General features: G+C 42.2%; 3 protein-coding genes and 1 long non-coding RNA gene across 3 annotated transcripts in view; all 4 read right to left on the bottom strand.

Annotated features, from left to right (window-relative positions):
• Nucleotides 1-24,182, bottom strand: part of LOC121718854 (zinc finger protein 665-like) — a 1,212,449-nt gene that overhangs the window by 366,899 nt on the left and 821,368 nt on the right.
• LOC121718796 (NACHT, LRR and PYD domains-containing protein 3-like) overlaps nt 1-24,182 on the bottom strand; it is an 800,724-nt gene that overhangs the window by 7,595 nt on the left and 768,947 nt on the right. The gene's annotated exons all lie outside the window — the stretch shown is intronic.
• LOC121718792 (protein NLRC5-like) overlaps nt 1-24,182 on the bottom strand; it is a 787,595-nt gene that overhangs the window by 93,063 nt on the left and 670,350 nt on the right. The window lies entirely within an intron of this gene.
• On the bottom strand, nt 20,061-22,851 carry LOC121719048. The gene is made up of 3 exons (XR_006034106.1): nt 21,918-22,851; nt 20,970-21,113; nt 20,061-20,293 (listed from the first exon to the last, which is right to left on the bottom strand). It is a non-coding gene; the product is annotated as an uncharacterized LOC121719048 (long non-coding RNA).

Genomic DNA, 24,182 nt, shown 5'->3' with positions numbered 1-24,182 from the left:
TAGAAATCCATACATGAATAATATTTATCCCATTACATAAAACATAAATCAACTCCAGTTACATAACACATGCACAGGCTATCATATGTTAAAAGTCTGCTAAGAAGCTGAGGGCATAGCCTCAGAGACTTAGCCTGGCGGGCCATCCTATACCATTGTATAGTCTGGAATCGAATCATTCACCTCGCTTAATCCAAGGGGCGGGCAGAGAATTGTCTTTCAAACTGCCTAGGCATGCAATAGGCCAGCGCTACGACCATATCCGTATCTGGTCGGCAAAACGGCAAATACATCCTTCTTCGAAAGGAATGACTTAAATGCATTGTGTTGCTCAACTTTCAAAGAAAAGCACAAGTCCAACTCCTCCAAAGTTGACGCCAACGCCGATTCAAACAACCGCTCTTCTTCGCCATAGCCACCTTCCTTGTTGTTCACCGTCGCAGGACTGTTGTTATCTTGTTAAGCCCGCCTTAAGACTCTCTAACAAAATAGAGCGCTGTGATTGGATGACGTCCACGGCGTCAGCCAATAGAAATCCCTATGGTTTGATACTAGACGTACAGGGTGAGCAAATTAATTTGCCGCCGCTAGGGTGCGTCTAGATTTCTAGGCTATCAGAGACTGATCTGCAGCACTTGTCAGTGTAACGGATGCCAGCTAGCTTAGCTGTGCTTGTGGAACGTTGGTAAACCTCACTCCCCGACGCCTCAGTGCCGCTGGCTATTGTCTCAATTGTTAGCGCGCTCGCCTCGCCGATCCGAGGTGCTGCTGTTCGCGGGTTTGAGTCCGGGCGTGTGCAGGGCTGAATCGCGCAGGTTCAACACAACGCAGGTTACATCAGCATAGCCTATTCAATTATGGCAGGCTGCACTGCATCCTGGGTTCAAATACCTAAATAGCCTATTCTAAACTAACATGATGCACATTCCATTTCTGTGGATAAACATAATTTTTCTTTTCATGCACATCATGTGCATCGAGAAGTTCTCTGTTCATTGTTGCAGTAAGATTCCATTCTGTAGAGCCCGCCGAAAAATTATCACACCTTAAAAGGGCTTCAATGAATTTATATTAACAGGGACACCATGTCACCATGCTGATTATATTGCTAATTATAACAACAGTGTGCGGGGACTGATATTGTACGCCTATCTTGCCAGTGGCAGGGGGGTTGCTGTCATCACCCCACATTTCATGAACTGTTGTGAAGTTAGGGATTAGGGATTTCAATTAATAGTACCCACCAGGGTCGGAGTGGGGCCACTTTTCAGCCCGGGAGTTTCACGCCCAAGACCGGCCCACTTTTTTAGTGGTGGTGGAAATTAGATAAATAAAGCAACATTTCAGCTCTTACTATCCTGTAGTTTTTATTAGTAGGCTACCAATATTCCACTATTCCACAAGGATAGGTTGATAATGTTGATAACAAAAACAGGAAGGAAGAAATAAAGCATTTGAAATGTATCCCAAAATTCCACTAAGAGGCATATTGAACTATTGTTTACATGTTTTTTTCTGCATGGGTCAGCTATCATGTTGTTGTTTGGTGATTTGCTCCTTTACTACACCCACTTCTGAGCAAACAAGGCATATAGGTTGATCATGTAGCTACTGCAGTCATATACAGTTCTTTCTTCCATAAAATAACTTTAATTCATATGGTTAACACTATTATATCCTTTCTACTTGTCCCTGTAGTCATAGTTAATTTCGGGCTGATCATTTTCAGCGGGGGACTGGCTGATCTGCTGCTCAGAGGCTACTTTTGTTTTTAGGCCTAGACTACTGCATACAGATCAAGCTTGAGTTTTGTAATCAATATTTGCATACTATTTGCAAAGTCTATGAATCGCCATATTGGATGATACAAAAAGGCTAATATTTTAATTAATTTAATATGTTGCTTGCGAATAGGTTGCCAATGCTACAACGTCCATAGCCCATTATCCCAATAATTACGCCGCTATAATCATGGCTATCTCTCTTTACCAGTTGCCACTTATGTCTGTCTTCTTCAAAAAAAATCTGGAAGCTTGGCATATTTGGCAGCATTTTCCTCCAATATTTTTCGTCTTTTTTACCTGGCCTTTTCAGTCCCTCAAGGCCTCTTTCTACCATCCATCCTCCCTGACGCTTATCACTACGGTAGGGCCATCCCGGCTGGTATCTAAACATTTTAGAAAAGACGGGCTATATGGACCCAACCAATTAACTCTTGGGAGGGGAGAACAACCCATGCAGAGGCTGCGGTGTTAGGCATAGAATGCGAACGTGTGTAGCAAACTTTAAGAGAAGATAGATTAACGTGGCAAATGTCAATATTTTTCCTTCGACCGGCCCAAAAGTGAAGCGGCCCACCGGAAATTCTCCCGATTACCCACTCCGGGCCTGGTACCCACTGTAAAATATCAAATTAGTCCTTTCAGTATACTAAGTCCTTCCTTAGTATTTTCAGTGTAATTGTACTACTAAGGTCTTTGGTCATTGTAAGGGCCCTCTATTATGCTAGGCTATATCGTTTTCAAGACAACAGGCTACCCATATCTATTATGCTAGGCTATATCGTTTTCAAGACAACAGGCTACCCATATCTATTATGCTAGGCTATATCGTTTTCAAGACAACAGGCTACCGATATCTATTATGCTAGGCTATATTGTTTTCAAGACAACAGGCTACCCATATCTGGGAAAATATGATGATCATGCATGCATATATATTATGTCAGCCTTTATGTCAAGAGAAAATACTTTGTGTTTCATGATTGTTGCATTCATGTCACCTGAAGCATGCTGGTAGAAATATCTATTCAAAAGCACAGTTGCTTGGACTGCTATTAGGCTACATTAGAATTTCAGCCCAAAGTTGGATACCATGTAGAAATTTGCGGCAATTTCAAAACTCAGGAACGGGAACGGCTACTGTACAATAGAATGCTTCATATTGTCGTGTTCGGTAAGGTCTGCTGTTTATTCTGATAGCCTATATGATTTACCATGCGTTGAGTTTGTGAGATACTGTATACCACCGACAGTAATGGGTGGAGAAGGACGAAGTGCTGTGTGCTGTGAATGCAAATATGATGAAATGTCATGTATGCCCAACGTTAATTTTCACGTGAACCGTTTTTCACAGGACCTAGCCGCTAATATCAATGGAAAGCTCCGGTTCCGCTCTTTTGTTTGACATCTTGATTTATGTGAGATAAGTACTCTGTGATAGCCTGGCGGGCCATCCTATATCATTGAAATGTATAGTCTGGAATCGAACCATTCACCTCACTTAATCCAAGGGGCGGGCAGAGAATTGTCTTTCAAACTGCCTAGGCATGCAATAGGCCAGCGCTACGACCATATCCGTATCCGGTCGGCAAAACGGCAAATACATCCTTCTTCGAAAGGAACGACTTAAGTGCATTGTGTTGCTCAACTTTCGTTATCCTGTTAAGCCCGCCTTAAGACTCTAACATAATAGAGCACTGTGATTGGATGACGTCCACGGCGTCAGCCAATAGAAATCCCTATGGTTTGATACTAGACGTACAGGCTGAGCAAATGAATTTGCCGCCGCTAGGGTGCGTCTAGATTTCTAGGCTAACTCTGTGAGCTATTCAGCAGAGAGTAATGGATGTGAATTCGGGCGTATATATTATTACTATATATTTTTAGGGGGCTTTTGATCATCTTAGGGTGGCTTCAGCCCCCCCAAAATAGGTCTAACGACGTCCTTGTGTGAAATGATGGTTAGGTGGTGGGGAAAGCTGTCTGTGGTGGAGTTCTCACTCTTGAAAACCTGGGAAAGTCTGATGTAACGTAAATTCTTTGTGACTTTGGCATATAGGGCCTAATGAGACATATCTCATATACAATATCATACAATACAATATCATACATTGTGTCAGCCTTTTCTGCTTGTCATTCTACTTATGACATCGCTGACATCGGAACCCTATAAAAAGTCATTATTTAATTGGTCAGGAACTCTATTGCATACGAAATTTCACATCAAACAAGACAGTTTCGAATGTTTTTTTAAATTATTTTCATTTTCATTTCGTCCTCAGTGAGTACAGACCAATTAGAATAACTGTGTTTATTAACCTGCTTAATTTTGTGTGAATTTCATCCGAAAAATTGGACTTGGTGTGGACAGTCCTTAAGACACATAAAACACCAACCAAACCATAATGTGCCACACTAGTCCTAATAATAATCCTTTACAAAGACATATCTAACACCAACCTTAATGTCTGCAGTTTGCAGTTAGGACTAGACAGTCCCTTAGAGAGAAGCTGAACTCCAGAATCCCCCAGGTCGTTGTGACTTAGGTCCAGCTCTGTCAGGGAGTTTGGTGACTGTAGAACAACAGCCAGAATTCCACAGGATTTCTCTGAGAGTTTGCATTCAGCAAGTCTGCATAACAACACAAATAAAGACAAAATATTGCAGATATGGATAAATGTAAGGGATACAATGTGCCCCGATAAATCAACACAATCAAGTGATCTTTTGCAGACCATTCCCATGCCAAATCACATACACATACATAAACACACACACACACACACACACACCTGAAAGATTTGTAATGTTATAAGAGGACAAGTGTATACATATAAGCAATTTATTTGTGGCACACCATCAACCACAATCCTGTAATGAAGATGGAATTTCCCAATTCATAACATCAAAATACATCAAGTGTACACCATCTTGCATTTTTTAAACAGTAAAGATACTTGTTTTTAATTGGACTTAGTGTGGACAGACACATAAAAAACACCAACCAAACCATAATGTGCCACACTAGTCCTAATAATAATCCTTTACAAAGACATGTCTAACACCAACCTTAATGTCTGCAGTTTGCAGTGGGGACTAGACAGTCCCTTAGAGAGAAGCTGAACTCCAGAATCCCCCAGGTCGTTGTGATTCAGGTCCAGCTCTGTCAGGGAGTTTGGTGACTGTAGAACAGTACCCACAATTCCACAGGACTTCTCTGAGAGTCTGCATTCAAAGAGCCTGCATAACAACATGAGAAAAGATGACATATTACAGAAATGGATTAATGGAAAATATACTGTTTAAACAGTGCCCCAATAAATCAACATAGTCAAGAGACATTATTACCCTAGCCTGACGAGCCAGACCCACATTAAAATGTAGGGTCTGGACACTCACCGTTCGCAGTGCTCAGTCCGAGGGGCGGGATAATCAGTTGTCTTTCAAATTCCCTCTGCACGCAATAGGACAGCGGCAGCGCTATGAGTCCCATGCGTTTCCCACCAGCGGGGCTAGTTGGCTAGTTCAAACGTTTGCCAACTTAATAAAAGCTTAACTCATGTCACACTGTTCGCCAGCAGCAACATCCATCTTATTTGTTTTCAAGTAGCAGGGAATTCAAGCCAAACCGTTGCAACTCTGCCATCCATCATTATGTTAAGCCCACCTAACGACTCTATACACGATTTCATTGGCCTGATTAAGTTTCGATTTCTGGAGCTCACAAGCCAACGGAGAGTTGCTAGACTAGCCCTGGCAGCAAATGTAATTCGCTGCCGCTAGGGGCGCGTCTAGATTTCTAGGCTATTATTACCCTGTAATATCACTCAAATGCGTGTGAGCATGCACTATGTGCACACACACACACACACACACACACACACACCTACAAAATTCGGCTTGACAGTAATGTTAGTGGACTTATTTAAATAAAAGCAATATATTAATGTATGTGTAATTTCTCTGCCAAGTTATCAACCACAATCCTGTAGTGAATATGGAATGTTGTTAATTCCCCTCTTCCTCAAATCAAGACTATTTCACCTTTAGGCATCATTAAATGTTTAATAGGACTAGATCAGTAGTAAACAGCAGTGACAACATTATATGTAATCTCTATAGTCTCTCCATCAGAAACTCACCATGCCTTTCTGCAGCACCTCACAGCTGGGATCAGTCTCCTGCGTCCCTCATCTGATGTGTTGTATTTCTTCAGGTCAAACTCTTCCAGCACATCCTCAGACATCAGAAGCATGTGGGCCAGTGCTGAACAGTGGGCAGGAGACAACTTCTGTTTGATGTTCTTTGGTGATGACAAGTATGTCTGAATTTCATTGTGCATAGAATGATCATTCATTTCAAATAAGCAGTGGAAAAGATTGATGCATCGTTCAGGAGAGAGATCTTTTCTGTTCAGCTCCTTCATATATTGACATGTTTCTTTAATACTCTTTGAGGTGCTGTATGTTTGGTTCAGTAGACCTTTTAAAAGTCTCTGATTGCTCTCCAGAGAGATGCCCATAAGGAAGCGAAGGAAGAGATCCAAGTGTCCATTGCTGCTCTTCAAAGCCTCATCCACTGCACTCTTGAGCAGCACATGTAGATGATCCTGTGATTGTAAGCCCAGCACTGCTTGAAGAGATGATAAAATCGAGGGGTTGGGATCATCTCTCTGTCTGTGTTCGTCACTGATAAGGGATGTCAGTGCCGCAAGGTTCTCAGTCACATAAGAGTGAAACACATACAAAGCTGCCAGAAACTCCTGGACACTGAGATGCACAAAGCAGTAGACCTTCTTCTGGTGAAACACAGATTCTGTCTTGAAGATCTCAGTACACATGCCAGAGTACACTGAGGCTTCACTGACATCAATGCCACACTCTTGCAGGTCTTCTTCATAAAACATCAGATTTCCATTGTCCAAACTCCTGAAAGCCAGTTCTGCCAGCTTCAGTAAAATCTCTCTCTGAGATTCCAGAACTTTCGCTTGATTTGCTTTAGTTTCACTCTGATATTTCTGATCCTTCCTGGTGGTCTGGATAAGCAAGAATTGTATGAACATCTCTGTCAGCGTTTTGGGAATGTCTTTAATGTTTTTCTTTTTCATAATCTGCTCAAGTACAGTGGCTGCAATCCAACAGAAGACTGGAATGTGGCACATGATGTGGAGACTCCTGGATGCTTTAATGTGAGAGATGATTCTGTTGGCCTGACTATCATCACCGATTCTCTTCCTGAAGTATTCTTCCTTCTGTGGGTCATTGAATCCTCGTACTTCTGTTACCTGGTTGATGTACTGAGCTGGAATCTGACTGGCTGCTGCTGGTCGTGAGGTTATCCAGATGAGTGCAGAGGGAAGCAGAGTACCCTGAATGAGGCTCGTCATCAGAAGATTCACTGATGATGTTTGTTTCACATCAGACAACTTACTGTTTTGTTCCAGATTCAGAGTCAACCGACTCTCATCCAAACCATCAAAGATGAACACAACCTGACAGTCTTTGTATCCCTCACCATCATTCAGCTCCTTCAGCTCAGGGTGGAAGTCCAGCAGGAGCCTGTGAAGACTGTACTGATCACCCCTAACTAAATTAAGCTCACGGAAAGAAAGGGGGAGCATAAAATCTATATCTTGATTGGCTACCCCATCTGTCCAATCAAGAATGAACTTTTGCACTGAGACCGTTTTTCCAATTCCAGCAACACCTTTGGTCATCACAGTTCTGATGTGCTTCTCCTGTCCAGGTAAGGGCTTGAAGATGTCATTGCAGTTGATTGGTGTGTCTTCTGTGGATTGAGATCTGGATGCTGACTCTACCTGCCAAACCTCATGCTCCTTATTCACCCCTTCACTCTCTCCCTCTGTGATGTAGAGCTCTGTGTAGATCTTATTGAGGAGAATCTCAGCTCCTGGTTTGATGATGCCTTCAGATATGTTCTCAAACCTCCTCTTCAGACTGACTTTGTGATTCTTTATAACTCTCCTCAGGTCCTCATCTGTTTACAAATGACAACATTTGAAAATTACAATTGTTCAGTTTGATAACATTACTTCTCAGAAAACTATTAAATCAATACAAAGTTTAAAATGCACTGTTTAATCCCTGCACTGTTCACTTTTGCACTAGCACCATTGCACACACTCAACCATAGCCCCTTAACATGGTCAATACATTACAGGGTCAGTCCATACCAGACCTTTGTAATCTCTTCAATCGCTCTTTAATTTTGACATTTCTGTGAGTGATTTGTATGTATGTGAGATATACTGTATGTGTGTATGTATGTTTGTTGTGTTATGATTGTATAAACTACTGGATGTGTAAAATTTAACCCAGGGATGAATAAAGTATTAATCTCTCTAAAAAGCCAAAATGTCCCAAATGTATACTCACCTAGTTCCCTCTTTCTGCCTGGTGTATGTTCAGTGTGCAGATGTCTTCTGCTGTTGATCAGGCCTGTGTGTTCACCCTGTGTGCTCATATCTGTGTGTTCATCTAGAGGAGGCTGTAGAGGAGGTTGGGTTCTGCATGTCTTTCCACACTGGGGACAGACTTGGTCTCCTGGTAGTCCAGGCTGCTCCCAGTAGCTGCTGATGCACTGCCTGCAGAAACTGTGTCCACAGGTGGTGATGACTGGGTCTCTCAGTACCTGCTCACACACTCCACACCTGGACTGATCCTGGGTCAGATCAGCACTTGATCTGCAAGAACATCAGACAAAGAATACTTTGACAAATTGCACCTCAGACAATGTACTGATTAAAATGTGTAATATGCATTATTCTATTCTATTCTGAAAAGAGATACAAGCCCAGATTCACAGATTTAAAAGATCCATTCCACAAAAGACAGACATACCATACCTACTACTAATAATAATATTGAATAATAAAGAAACTAGAACTGGAATTTGTTGAAATGTCTTTATACTAATTTATACACTTTACTAATTTGTACATGTGTGTGTGTGTGTGTGTGAATGTGTGTGAGAATGTAAGTGTGTGTGTGTTTGGTGGTCGCCGGTCATGGCCGATCACGTGAAAACCGGCCGATTCCGGTCACCAGCCGATCTATCGGTGCATCTCTAATTATTTTTTATACCTGTTTTTAGTCACTTTTTTTTTTACTTTACCCAAGGTGCCAATAATTCTGGAGGGTACTGTATATTAACTCATTGAGTGCCAAAAACATAATATTAAGTTTTTCCTTCCCATGCATTGAGTGCCAAAAACGTAATATTACGTTTTTAGCTTTTTCTGTTCTGGTGTTCTGTGGTGTGTGTGTGTGCGTGTGTGTGTGTGTGTGTGTGTTTGCGTGTGTGTGTGTGTATGCACGTGTGTCTGTGTGTGTGTGAGTGTGTGTGAGCGTGTGTGTGTGTGTGTCTGTGTGTGTTTGTTTGAGTCTGTGTGTGTGTGTATGTAGAATACATTCTTCATTTATGATCTTTTTGTCTCTCTCTGGTTCTCTGTGTGTGTGTGTGTGTGTGTGTGTGTGTGTCTGTGTGTGCGTGTGTGTGTGTATGCACGTGTGTCTATGTGTGTGTGAGCGTGTGTGTGTGTGTTTGTTTGAGTCTGTGTGTCTCTGTGTGTGTGTGTATGTAGAATACATTCTTCATTTATGATCTTTTTCTCTCTCTCTCTGGTTCTCTCTGTGTGTGTGTGTGTGTGTGTGTGTGTGTGTGTGTGTGTGTGTGTGTGTGTGTGTGTGTCTGTGTGTGTGTGTGTGTGTATGTATTGCATGTGACAACACTGACATTTCTAAATAGCTTTCATAAAAACGACACACTGATAACTACTCACTTTAGACCTGATGGAACTGGTTCACTGCTGAATTTGGGCGGAAGATCTATGGACGCATCACTCTTCATGGACACACAGCTGGGCACTGGAGATGGAGGTCTGGGAGTCTGTGGTCTGGTTACATAAGGAGACACAAGAAACAGAACAATATCAACTCATTCCTCTGTGGAGTGATTACATTTGTTCACACAACAATACATTCTTCATTTATGTTCTCTCTCTTGCATGCTGGGAGTTCGGGTGTGAGAGCGCCATGGGTGGTTGGGTCTGATTTCCCCCTCAAAACGTATGCAGATTTAAAAGTTTGCCTTTCTTGTGGTTTTTTGGCTTCGTGCAAGCAGTTCCTTGTTGCATTTTTTTGGGATTGTTGAAGATGGCGTGTTCTCAGCCAAGGAACACGCCATCTCTCTCAATCCGTAATGGAATTAGGTGTGTTCCTGAAGCGGTAGTTACGATAGAGGAACGGTTACGCCTTTGTCTGCGCCAGCACATACCATTTCGAATGTTCCATCGTTCCACGTTGACAATGATTCCTTTAGGTTGTAAGAACCTGGCCCTTAAACATGTTATGTCTTTTAGGAGACAAGTGTTTATGTTTTTGAATGAGCCTGGCAAATGTTTAGATGTTTCACCGTATATGAGGAGTACGTTCATGTGCAGAAAGAATTTTGAAAAAAGGAGGTTGCTCATCGGAGATATTCAGGTCTGAATATTGCTATTGTTTGGGTATTTGCCAAAAGGCATGTGACATAGTGGATACGTGCAGTCCTGACTGACACCAGTCACACCTTACACCTTGTAACTCCAGTTTTAAACTAACCTTGGATGGACCTTTGATGGCATGGATTGTTACTTTGCTGTGTTTAAATCTGACAGCAGGAGGGATGTCAACATTTTATGCAATTTTGGGCCCTTTTTTTTAGGTTTTTTGGCCTAAAACAAGGACAGGGGCCTAACTCCCCCTGGGTTATTTCAAATTTTGTACTATTTTGGCTTTTTGAGTTTTTAGGTGGACCCTTCAAACTGTCCAAGTTTAATCAAAATCGGTGACGTAGCATGTATCACCCCCGCCTGGTCCTCTCATGGACACACTCATAACTTGGTTCACTCCTCTGCAGTTTTGATGACAATAAATAGAAGGCTAACGTTAATGATCTGCTTTACTTGCATCTCTCAACCTGGTGTTGCTAACCTACCAGTAGAGGTTAAGTCATTGAGAGACCTCAGACCAGCCTCAGACGAGTCCAGGAAGTGACGTCAATTCCAGAAATAAGTACATAATTTACTTTACTTATTATGGAGAATACAGCGGAAAAACACCTTTTTTCTTTTACGGTATGATGTGTACTGTATCAGTGGATTAACTTACCCTCCATCAGAGTGTGTTGGTTTGCTGCTTTGTTTGCTGTGTACTGCAGACTCCGGTCTGAGTGTCTCACAGTGACCTGAAGCCTCCTCTCTCTCCTGAGAGACACTCATCCTAGCAGCAGTGGGAGTCCCTCTGGGAATGTACATGAGACACATGCAGCTTTACGTCTTGTTTCATGCGTCACCACATACTACAGATTATAGCCGGAGCTAAACATGAACCGCCATCTTTGTTTTCAGTATTGTGACAAGAAGAAGAAACAGAACAAACAGAAGATGATGAAAAAAGGACAACAAACATGCAGCTGTAACTAAACAAGAATCAATATTTGAGTATTTTTACAAGAAGAAGAAAGAACAAATGTCTTGAATAGAAGTGTTAAGGTGTAGGCCTATAGGCTGAAGTAAATTCCTCAGTACAGATTAAGGTCTTTGATCACTGAGATGGCAATGGTTGAAGCTTGATTTTGTGTTCAGTAAACCATATTTGTTTCAATCTGGACGATTGCTTTGGTTCATTGACCTGATGAATAATCATGACCAACTTGTCAGAGATTGGCAGATTTCTTTTGAAAATGTTCAGGTTTTTCTTGTTGTTCAGGATACCATGCACCTTAATTAGATTACCAAGGTCTTTGGGAATTTTATTCATGGACTTTTCCTCATCTTTTAACACCGTGAGCATTGATAAACTTTTACATCTCCTCTCTGATCTTCAGGTTCACCCAACACTGACCCTGTGGACTAAAAGTTTTCTGCTGGACAGACCACAACAGGTGTCTCTTAATTGGTTTAAATCTACAAAGCTTATTTTAAACACTGGACTCCCCCATAGTTGTGTTTTATCCCCAATCCTCTTCTCTGTGTACACCAACAACATCACGTGTAACAGTGAAGGTATGGCACTTTTTAAATATGCGGATGACATTGCTTTAGTTGCACACATGTCCAACATCGATGCCCTAAGTCGCTAGCAGCAGGTAGTAAATAACCTGTCCCAAACTTTTGCTGAGCTCTCCTTGGAGCTCAGCATCGCAAAAACAAAAGAACTATGCTGTGGGGGCAGAGACAAGGCATCGCCTCTGTTTCAGCCACTTAGCATCCAGGGTGAGCCAGTGGAACAAGTGCAAGTATTCAGGTACCTGGGTGCAGAAATAGACATTTCCCTGTCCTTCTCACAACACACAGACACAACATACAAGAAAGCACAACAACGTCTCCACCTGCTCAGAAAACTCAGAACTTTTCAGGTCCGCAAGGATGTGCTAAACTCGGTTTACCGCTCCCTCACTGAATCAGTTCTCACTTTCAATATCTCTTCCTGGTACAACCAACTCACCATCAAACACAAAACAAGACTGTCACGTATAGTGATCACGCTTCCAAAATAACTGGCTCCCCCCATCTCCCCCTATCTGAGCTGTACAGCCGCTCTGTGATCAGGAAAGCCAACCTGATCACAGAGGAGCCCTCTCACCCCCCCATCACTCCTTGCAGCTACTACCATCAGGCAGGCATTCTGCCATAAAAACATGTACAAGAAATCCTTCATCCCCTCTGCAATAGCCATACTGAACAGCAAAAAAATGCTCAACACCTCATGTCCTGTTTGTATATGTCTGTGTGAATGTTTCTTTGTGACTGGAGCCTTGTCAAAGGCAATTGTCTGTAACCTGTGTGTAACAGACAATAAAGTATTATCTTCTCTTAATAAAAACAGCCCCACAATAGCACAGCGCCTCCACCATAATTGTCATTAGGTATGGGATTATTTTCAGTCTAGTCCTTATTCTATATGCCAAACACACCTAACGTGTTTCTAGCCAAAGAGTGCAATTTTAATTTCATTTGACAATACACCACACTTCCAGACAAAGTCACTGTACCATTTAGTAACTCCTGCCATTTACATTGGTAATTAAACGACTGGACAGGCTGTTACCTAGCATGCCCTCTAAATAAGCTATTAGCAATGAGGTCGCTTTTGAATATTGTCAAAAAACTTTCATTTAAATGTAGTGTATTCTCTTGTCTTTCTGATGTTGAAAAATGACTAGAGGATTTAGCCTCTGTGTCACTTTATTTTCATACCTTAGCGAAAAAGAAAGTCATGAACTACTTCTGAAAGTTCACAGACACTCTGATTAACTTAAATGGTTGAAATTAGATAGGAAAATGCTTCTGTTAGGTTTGTATACAAGATTTTTCTAGTGGTGGCAATAATTGTGAGCAACATGTTTTCGTTAAAAATATTTATTTCTTTGAGAATTTTCTTTTTCTCAGAATAAATTGTGGCGGTAGTGGGGTAGCGTAACGGTTGGGCGCCAGGTGGATTTATCCACCACCACTCAGACAGAGTGAAGATAAACTAAAGTTAAGAAATAATAACTAAATGGCTTTATAAAGCACCACAAACATTAAATGATTTTAACTCTAACTAAAAGACTTCAAGAAATGCAAACAGGTGTGTTCAAAAGTGGAATATATTGTTCAGGACACACATGAACACCACACAAGCAAACAAATCACAACAGCAGCAGCAGTCCATTCAGCCTATTTTTAGGTCAGGCCACTAGGAGGCGGTAGGCGGTAGCCTCGACAAAAAATGCAAAAAGGCAAGACGCAAAAAGGTCCAAAAACGAAAAGTATCTTCGGTCAAAAAAGACCTCTTCGGCCTAAGGCCACAATAAATTCAAACAGGTTAAACAGGCTATAACTAATTGGCTACTACAACATAGCCGACTGCTTCAAAGCTCCCAGTGTGGATAAACCAATAAACAAAATAACATTAAATAGCAAAATCACTTAACAAAAGAAGAGCTCTCCAAAACTAGAGCACAAACGTGATTGCTTTCAGTTTACAGTTTAGATTAGATTACAATAAAGGCAGGCCGGCGCCGGAGGAAAGGAAAATGTAGAAATAAAAATATCCCCAAAAGACAAAATAATAATCCCCAGGAAAACCCCTAAGGAAACCCTCCCCAGTAGCCTATGTAATCTATATTCAACTTAAAGTCGCGCCGCTCACGACTAAACAACAAGAGCGCTTTTAAAGAGCACAGGACAACACAGAGAAGTGGGCCAGCTGCTACAACCTCGCTACTGTCGCGTGTCTCCTGCAAACAATGGTAAAACAGTTCTAATGCAAGGAGATCACGGAGCGAATGGAGTGCACACCAAAGGACCAAACAACTCGCACAAAACTACTAGCTTACCCACGTTGCGTGACTCCTGCAAACAATGATAAGACAGTTACAAGCGCAAGGAGATCACGGAACGAATGGGGCAAGACAGGCCGACAGGCCAGGAACAACAACTTTGCTGCCGTGATCGCTTGCTGAACAATGATAAAACAGTTCGTTCGCAAAGTGATCACGGAGCTCGGTTTGGACTAGACCAAACACGCACAAAACTCTGAACTACTCGGTGGAGTTATCAACCTGCCGAACAATGGAAAGACAGTTCTTTGAGGCTAGGCAATACTCACGGAGCGTCCGAGACAAGGACCAAACCAGGCCGCTCTCACAAGGCAAAACACTCTACCTGTCGTCACGTTCAGCCTACGCAGGGCAACACCAGCGAACCAAACACACAGCAGACGAAACACCGGTAGAGGAAAACGAGAGAGGCGGAGACAGCGCTACCTGGGCTGTTATTTATAGACGCTGACCATCTTCCGTATGTAGCTGCCATGTTTTCATTACATTACTTTATTATAGGGGGTCAGGTTTGATCGCCACACTCTTCTCCCCTTAAAAAAGGACAAAAGTGGACCACCCATATTACAAGATATTCAATAGGTGTCTATACCTAAGAAAGAACAGAAACAAGAAAAATTGATCGTAGGAGGACATCCTAAATGAAACCTAGGAACTCATCAACATCAGGTTCCGAAAAGATTTTCAAAAGTTGCTCCCGTTCTCTACGGTCAACTTCAGCAGCAGTGGGGAAGCATTGCTTAAGGCGGCTCACATGGACTGTACGCAAGTCCTCCCCAGAATCTTCTCTCACCACTTGATAATTGACAGGTCCTAACTTTGACACAACTCTATAGGGTCCAACCCATTTAGGAGCCAACTTTGCCGAGAAACCACGAGACGCTTGAGACAAGGGATAAGCTCTCATCCACACTCGCTCTTTGTTGTCGTAGGTAATTTCCCGACGAGTTTTGTCGTAATTTCTTTTCTGTTTTTCTTTTGCTTTTGCCAAGTTCTTGGCTACTAGCAACCGGAGATGTTCAAGATCTCGCGGAGCTCTGTGATGTGACTGAGGCTGTAACACCCTATCAAACGGTCCCATTACTTTACCTCTGAGCAGTAACTCAGCAGGTGAATGGCCAGTGGATTCCTGCACAGCAGTGTTGATGGCAAAACGCAGTTCTGGGAGGTGTTTATCCCATAGTTTGTGCTGATCACCCACATACGAGCTCAACATCGTCTTAAGGGTACGATTCACCCTTTCAGTGAGGTTGGTCTGCGGGTGGTAAGCAGTTGTTAGTTTTTTCACCACACCCCAGCGATCACAAAGGTCTTTAAAGACATCAGACACAAACTGCGGCCCACGATCTGATAAAATGTACTGCGGGACACCCCAACGAGTGAAAATGTCCTTAAGCAGACATTTGCTAATTGCCTCTGCAGTAGCTTGACGTAGTGGGAAGAGTTCAACCCACCTTGTGTAGTAATCTTCCACTACCAGTAACTGGGTGTTCCTCAGAGAACTTTGCGGCAAAGGACCCATGAGATCAAGACCAAGCATCTGCCATGGTTCCGAAACTTCAGTCTGCTGCAAGTAACCAGCAGGTTTGACACACTCTGGCTTATGGGTCTAGCAAACACGACAGGTCTGGACATAATCTCCAACATCCTTCCACATCTTTGGCCAGTAAGCCACATCCATTACTCTTTTCAGAGTTTTATAACGACCCAAATGACCACTCAGTGGGCTGTCATGGTAAGCTCTGAGTACAGAGTCACGCAATGGTCTGGGGACAAAGATCTGATAATGTGTACCCTGCTGAGGATGCACAGTTTTACGATAGACCTTATCTTCCACAATTGCATACTCTAAGGCACACGGACCAGTGGTGCTCTCTGCCTCAGTTACCATTCTGTATAGCCCCTGACTTTCAGGATCTTCCTGTTGTGCTTTCCACACGTCATCGTCAGTCAAAGGGAATGGAACAAGCTTGTCTAAATCTGCACTGCACACAGCCAAGGAACTCTCACCGCCAAGGCAGGTTGCACGGGAGAGCGCGTCAGGAGCAGCGTTCAATTTACCCTTCCTGTACTCTATGGTGAAACAAAACTCCTGCAGACGTAAGGCCCAACGCACCAGACGAGAGTTTGCTTTAGTGGTGTTGAACACCCAAAGAAGAGAGGAATGATCGGTCACCACTACAAATGGTTTTCCCTCTAAGTAGTGTCTCCATCTCTCTAGCGCCCACATCACAGCTAGACACTCACGCTCAGTGGTTGAATAGTTCTTCTCTGCACCAGAGAGTGACCGGCTCGCATATGCTAGCACTTCCTCATCAGCCAACGCTGACGATCTCTGAGCAAGTACAGCACCGAGACCTATGGCACTCGCATCTGTGTAAACAATGAAGGTGCAGTCAGTGTTAGGATGACCAAGGATCGGAGGAGCAGTCAAATGTTGTTTGAGGGTGTCAAACGACCTCTGACACTCAGCTGTCCATCTAAATGTCATCCCTTTTCTCTTTAGAGCATTCAAAGGCTCCGCAACGACAGAAAAATTCGGCACATACCTATGGTACCATCCAGCTAATCCAAGGAAGCGCTGAACTTCCTTCAGATTACTGGGAACTGGATAGGCTTTCACCGCTTCGGTTTTCTAAGAGTCTGCTCTCACTCCCTCCTTACTCACAACATGACCAAAGAACTTGATTTCTGGCATGCAGAAGTGACACTTCTTTAGTTTAAGGGTGAGGCCGGCGTCTCTGAGACAATTAAACACAGTCTGGATATCTTCAAAGTGTTGGTCAAGGTCAGCAGAATATATGATAATATCATCAAGATAAACAAAACAGCATTTTCCAAGACAACTTTGTAGAACGCTATTCATGAGCCGCTGGAAACTAGCAGGCGCGTTTTTTAGACCAAATGGCATTTTCTTGAAAGAATAGAGGCCAAAAGGAGTGATGAAAGCGGTAATGGGACGACTGGCAGGTTCAACCTCCACTTGCCAATAGCCGCTATTCAGATCTAAAGAGCTAAACACTGCAGACCCTGCCAGTGATTCCAGGATCTCATTCACAGTCGGCAATGGGAACGAGTCTCTCTCAGTGTGGGAATTCAAACGACGATAGTCAACACAAAATCTAGTGCTACCATCCTTTTTGGGTACCATAACAACAGGTGAAGCCCATGGGGAATGGGAAGGCTCAATGATTCCCTGAGATAGCATGTCTTCAATGTGAGCCTTTACTTCCTGACGTTTGTGAACAGGCAGGCGGTATGGCTTTTGAGTAACTACAACATCACCCTTCAGCTTTATTTTGTGCTGCAGCAAAGAGGTGTGACCCAGTTTGGTGGTACATACCTCGGGATTTGCCAACAGAAGAGTCTGTAACTTCTCTGCATTTTGACCACTTAAACTACTCTGACTCACAGCAGCTTGTAACAGTGACTGCAGGTCCTCAGCAGGAATAGACCTACTAGGTTCTGCCAAACTGGAAAATGGAGGCATAGTGGTTATGACAGTGGCAGAAGTCGTGGTTAGAGAGGATGGCGGGTGCAAGCCCCAACTAATGTAGAATTCATCAGCAGGAGTAAAGCTACCAGGCTCAGAGGAACAAAGGGAAGATGGTGGCAGAGAGAGCATGAGTGAGGCAGCAGTAGTGGTTGGAGAAGACTGAATACCCCAACTATCTCTGGGTCTTGCCATGACTTGAAAAGGGAAGGCTCTACCTTGTTGGTCCCCCAAAATAGAATACGCTTGATCCCTCACATTAAGCTGCATTCCACTAACAGAAATGAAATCCAACCCAAGCACTAGAGGATAGGCGAGGACATTAACAGCAAGCACCGCAGTTAGAACACTCCAGCTATGTCCATGCATACTGTACTCTAACACCTTGCAACCTACAGGATGGGTATTTGTACCGTTTGCAAAATACAGGGGTCCTTCATGCCATGGCTCAAGTTTCTCATTTGGAGCTTTAATTGTGTTCCACAAATCAAAACTCATTAAGCTATATGTAGCTCCAGTGTCTACCAGTGCCTTGCCCTGGCAGCGTCTGACTGTGACTGGCACTGCCAGCTGCCTCAATACTACCACTGGACCAGACTGGGGAGGCATGGAGTTTGTCTTAGGCCTAACAACAGGCTGAGACTTAAAGGAGGGCTGGTTACAACTCGTAACCGTGGAGACAGTACCCTTATTGGGGTTAGCCTGACGAGGACCAAAGCTTTTCACTGGCTGATTTCGAGGTTGAAACTGCGGACAGCTTCCAGGAGGGTGTGCGCTTTGGCAACGCCAGCACAAGAGAGGAGCAGGTGGTTTGAAATCAGCTTTTTGACTTCTCTTTGACAGTTCTGAGACGTGGACAGGGGCTTCAATTTTAGGAGTTTTAGTCATAAGGACCTTCTGCTCATACATTCTTTGATGTATTAGATCTTTCTCAAGCTGCTGCCCAAGTCTAACAACTTCATCCACAGTGTGCGTGCGTCCACGCAGTTGGCTAACTAACTGAGGATTCATTGTTTTAAAAAGCATTTTAACAATCTCATCTTCCGTCGCTTCAGGCTTCCACCTCTTGTACAGGGCCTGGAATGCGAAGGTGAAATCCCTCACACTCTCATGGGGTAACTGAACTCTATGTCGGATTCTCTCCTCTAACTCATCTGCATAGTCTTCAGACAAGAACGATTCTAAGAACTGCCTCTCAAACTCAACCCAAGTGTGCACCTTTTCTCTGGCTATCTCCCACCAGTTACATGCTGTGCCATGCAAGACATTCCTCATAGTGGCTAAGATCTCAGAATTGGACATGGGTCGCAGAGCAAAGAAGTCCTTACACTTAGAAATATACAAAAGTGGGTCAGTGTCATCATCTGAACCACCGAAAGAGGGAAAAATCAATTTGATTGGCAAATGCCGATCACCAGTATGGAGAACTGAAGATAAAGCATCAGGTTTGGACTCGGGTTCGACATTAGTAGAAGACCTCTGTTGATAACCGATACCAGTAAAAGAGCTCACGACTCTTGAAAGTGGATAAGTTGGTGTAACATTCAACTCATTAACTTTTTCAGCAAGACTTTCAACTGAATCTTTGATGCCACAAATCTGTAACTGCAGGTCCTGCAGCTCAGGCTTAACTAGTCTATTCAGTTGGTCAGAGACAGAAATAGAAAAAGAACCCAATAAACCACACTGTAAAAAAAAACTCTCTGCGTTTACTTAAAAAAACAAGTCAACACATTTCACTAGCTTTTTTGAGTAATTTCAACTTGACAGTGAAGAACTCAAATAATCAAGTTAAATCAACAAATGCTCCCAACTTGAAATATCTAGTAATGCAAACTTAGTATTGTGAGTAAGGTGGACTTACAGTAGGTTAGCAACTCAAAAAGTCAAGTTGAATCAAGTGCTTTTAACTTGAAATATCTAGTAATGCCAACTTAGTATTGTAAGTAAGGTGGACTTACATTAGGTTGGCAACTCAAAAATTCAAGTTGAATCAAAAGTTCTTCCAACTTAAAAAAACAAGTCAACACATTTCACTAGCTTTTTTGAGTAAATTTTACTTGACAGTAAATAACTTAGATAATCAAGTTGAATCAACAAATGCTCCCAACTTGAAAATATATATAAATTCTAAATAACAACTCAAAAATCCAAATAGATCAAACAATGTTTTTATTTTTAGCCAGTTTGAACACCCCTGACCTACAGTACCCTCCAGAATTATTAGCACCTCTGCTAACGCTGACTAAAAAGAGGAATATTAAATCATCTTTTAGAAATTGATCTTAATGCCTTAAGTTAAAAAATGAGGGAATATTCAACATTTAAGGACACCAATTTTCTTTGTGAATGAATAATGATAATAATCATAAATAAATAAATAAATAAATAAATAAATAAATGTTCTTCCTTAAAATACAGGGGTCATAAGTATTGGCACCCCATGTCATGCAGGAGTCCGCATAGGTAGGCCAGTGCAGATAGAAGATCCTTGATGTCCTGTAGAACAACAGTCTCTTCCAGGACGATGGCGATATTGGTGACAGTGTCTGGCGCTTTCATGGCGAGGTCGTCTTCAATGACGGTCAAGATTCCAATTTCCATGCCTCTAGTCCTTCTCAGCATCTGCATCCTTGGTGGAAAAGCACAGAACTACATCACTAAATTTGCAAAAAAATAAATTAAAAGACAATGGTTCTCTGCTTGTGTGCCTTTTAGCGACCATCTGGTGCAACCAGGCCAGGACAGAAAATGTAAAGAGAAGGAGAGGAATGCTGGTGCAGCTCAGATGTCTTCTTAATTCTTTTTTTACTTAAGGCGAGACACTACAGGTGAATAGGGTAACATTTTTAACTAGCAGATATCACTATGAAACTTTCCCAGTAGATTACTTACATTAATATGAGAAAATAATGTATTACAAGTTTTCTGTAATTTAGTGTTTACATATGCAAATTAGGCAGTATCTAATAAAATATGCGATAATTTGCATACATTTTAAAACACGTTGAGTTCATCATTAACTGGTGCACCTACTGCATTTTCGAGTTCCCTAAATGTGAAGTGTTTGTGCTTCCTACTTTTGTGTGTCGCAAAGTTTTGTACATTGCCAATGCTATGGTCGCAGCCTACAAATGGACAAGTTATAACTTCACCACGACGTAAATGTCCTCCAAGATGTTTAAAAAAGTCCACTGCACTACAATCACATTGGGATGTACACTATTGATAACTGAATGTAGTTTCGACCTGAGGTGATTTGTCTTTTGCATGGTACCGTGCCAAATTAAATTTTAATGTAAGCTTACCTGAAGTCTTAAAGATGCACTTAGGGTGGAGGCAGAGCCAGCTTTTTCCCTGGTGACCATGATGAAGCCTGTAATGGGTCAGGAGGGTCTCTACATCCGGGTGAGAAAATGGACACTCCTTACATTGCATTGCAACAGAAGAGTCTGCAACAACAAACAAGAGTAGAAAATGATTATTTTTTATATAGGTTTGTAGTGCAGTGGACTTTTTTAAACATCTTGGAGGACATTTACGTAGTGATGAAGCTATAACTTGTCCATTTGTTGGCTCTGATCAAGCATTTTTTAAGGGAGCGCGATCGGCGAATGTGGGGTTGCCATTGTTTTATGTGCCTGCATTCTATTGACATATGTTGCATTAAAAAATTACATTTCCATTTATTTTTTTTCAACCTATATGCAGCGCCTCTGCAGATCAAGTAGCAGCAGTTGCAAGACATTGCTAAAAACTTTGGGCAGGAGTGAGGTTTAATCAGGGGTTTAGCTTACTCCACAGTGAGCTAGCTATCCTCGCTGGCATCCAATACAAAGGTCTTTCTATAAAGGTGAATATTTTAGGAACATGTTTTCAGCAAAACGGGGAAATAGCTAACCAGACAATTATACTGATAATTGAGCTGTAGCAGCTACGGCTATCACTAGTTGTGGAATTAAGCTACTAAGATTAGCTAGCAGGCTAGCTTAGCCTAATAGCCACTATTTCAACAACACCACACTATTTCCAAGAACGTTCCTTGCTGACATCCATTTTACACAAAATTGTTCCTGAAAGTGAATGTTTTAGGAACATCCTTGTTCAGCATTACCGGTTATGTCTTCCCAGAACATTGCAAGCTTCTACCATTCACAGTCATAACTAGACATCACTAACGTTAGCTAGTGATAGCTGCTAACTAGACTGACTATCATAACAATTGGATATTGGATAAAACGAAATGCCTTACTTACCTTTGACAATGCTGTTGTCATTTGCTCCACGCTGCATACAGGTAGGGAAGGTGACTGGCTTCTGTCCTCCTGACAAATTCAAGCTGCAGCCCACAGGTCGCCTTGATACGTTAGGAAACAATGCGCTTGCGCCAACTTGACTAAGAAGTTCAGTGAACTTTGGGAAACTTCTCTCTTATAGATACTTAATTATGCAAGTTGAGTCAACTCAGTTTCTTAAGTTTGTTAGGTGAAATTCCCAAATTAGTTGTGAAAACTTGTTATAATGAGTTTTACTACACTATTTGATTATTTGAGTTCTGTTTAGTCAGAAAAGTTATTTGGCAGTACTAAAGGCAAGTTGTATTTTTTACAGTGCAGTGTGTGATGCTTTTAGAAGGGTCTGGAACTCAGTTGATGTCTGCTTAGAGTTCCACTGAATGTGTTCTATGCATTTTGAGAGTAACTCTCTGATGCGCTCTGCAATAGTATTAAGCAGGTCATCATTCGCTTTTTCCACTAAACGAGAAACATCCCCTTTAACTTCAACAGCTTCTTTGGAATCATGCTTCAAGCCCTCCTCAAGCCATTGTCTCTGACAGGCAATGGTGCTTTCAAACACTGTTTTCATAGAATCAATGGCCTGGGAGAAAACCTCAAGATCAACTATTGTGCCCTCATCATTATCTGTAGGAGGTGGTGGGAAAACAAAATTGTCTATATCTGAAGAGTCTAACTCTACCCGTACACCAGGTGTGGGAATAGAAGGGGGTAGTAGAAGGGACATATCCTCAGAATCTGATATGGTCTCGACAGGGCCAAGCTGTTCCATGATTAAATTATTTTACTCTAATGTACCACAGATCAAAAGTACAGTAAGCAAATTCAGAAACTGATTACACAATGCTACAGTCAGTCAATACAAATGCAACACATCACATAGATTCAAATTCAAACAGGCCTGCAAGCTCTTATCTGAATGATACACAATTCAACAATGAAATTCAAAACACTTCCAAGTTCAAAAATAAGTACAATAAGTACAGTTTGAGCAATAGTTCGAGCCCCACGTTGGGCGCCAATATCTGTGGCGGTAGTGGGGTAGCGTAACGGTTGGGCGCCAGGTGGATTTATCCAACACCACTCAGACAGAGTGAAGATAAACTAAAGTTAAGAAATAATAACTAAATGGCTTTATAAAGCACCACAAACATTAAATGATTTTAACTCTAACTAAAAGACTTCAAGAAATGCAAACAGGTGTGTTCAAAAGTGGAATATATTGTTCAGGACACACATGAACACCACACAAGCAAACAAATCACAACAGCAGCAGCAGTCCATTCAGCCTATTTTTAGGTCAGGCCACTAGGAGGCGGTAGGCGGTAGCCTCGACAAAAAATGCAAAAAGGCAAGACGCAAAAAGGTCCAAAAACGAAAAGTATCTTCGGTCAAAAAAGACCTCTTCGGCCTAAGGCCACAATAAATTCAAACAGGTTAAACAGGCTATAACTAATTGGCTACTACAACATAGCCGACTGCTTCAAAGCTCCCAGTGTGGATAAACCAATAAACAAAATAACATTAAATAGCAAAATCACTTAACAAAAGAAGAGCTCTCCAAAACTAGAGCACAAACGTGATTGCTTTCAGTTTACAGTTTAGATTAGATTACAATAAAGGCAGGCCGGCGCCGGAGGAAAGGAAAATGTAGAAATAAAAATATCCCCAAAAGACAAAATAATAATCCCCAGGAAAACCCCTAAGGAAACCCTCCCCAGTAGCCTATGTAATCTATATTCAACTTAAAGTCGCGCCGCTCACGACTAAACAACAAGAGCGCTTTTAAAGAGCACAGGACAACACAGAGAAGTGGGCCAGCTGCTACAACCTCGCTACTGTCGCGTGTCTCCTGCAAACAATGGTAAAACAGTTCTAATGCAAGGAGATCACGGAGCGAATGGAGTGCACACCAAAGGACCAAACAACTCGCACAAAACTACTAGCTTACCCACGTTGCGTGACTCCTGCAAACAATGATAAGACAGTTACAAGCGCAAGGAGATCACGGAACGAATGGGGCAAGACAGGCCGACAGGCCAGGAACAACAACTTTGCTGCCGTGATCGCTTGCTGAACAATGATAAAACAGTTCGTTCGCAAAGTGATCACGGAGCTCGGTTTGGACTAGACCAAACACGCACAAAACTCTGAACTACTCGGTGGAGTTATCAACCTGCCGAACAATGGAAAGACAGTTCTTTGAGGCTAGGCAATACTCACGGA

The sequence above is a fragment of the Alosa sapidissima genome, chromosome 9 (assembly GCF_018492685.1).
Source record: "Alosa sapidissima isolate fAloSap1 chromosome 9, fAloSap1.pri, whole genome shotgun sequence".
Classification (NCBI taxonomy): domain Eukaryota; kingdom Metazoa; phylum Chordata; class Actinopteri; order Clupeiformes; family Clupeidae; genus Alosa; species Alosa sapidissima.
The sequence above is the reverse complement of the archived record's forward strand: the minus strand, read 5'-3'. Positions and strand labels throughout refer to the sequence as shown.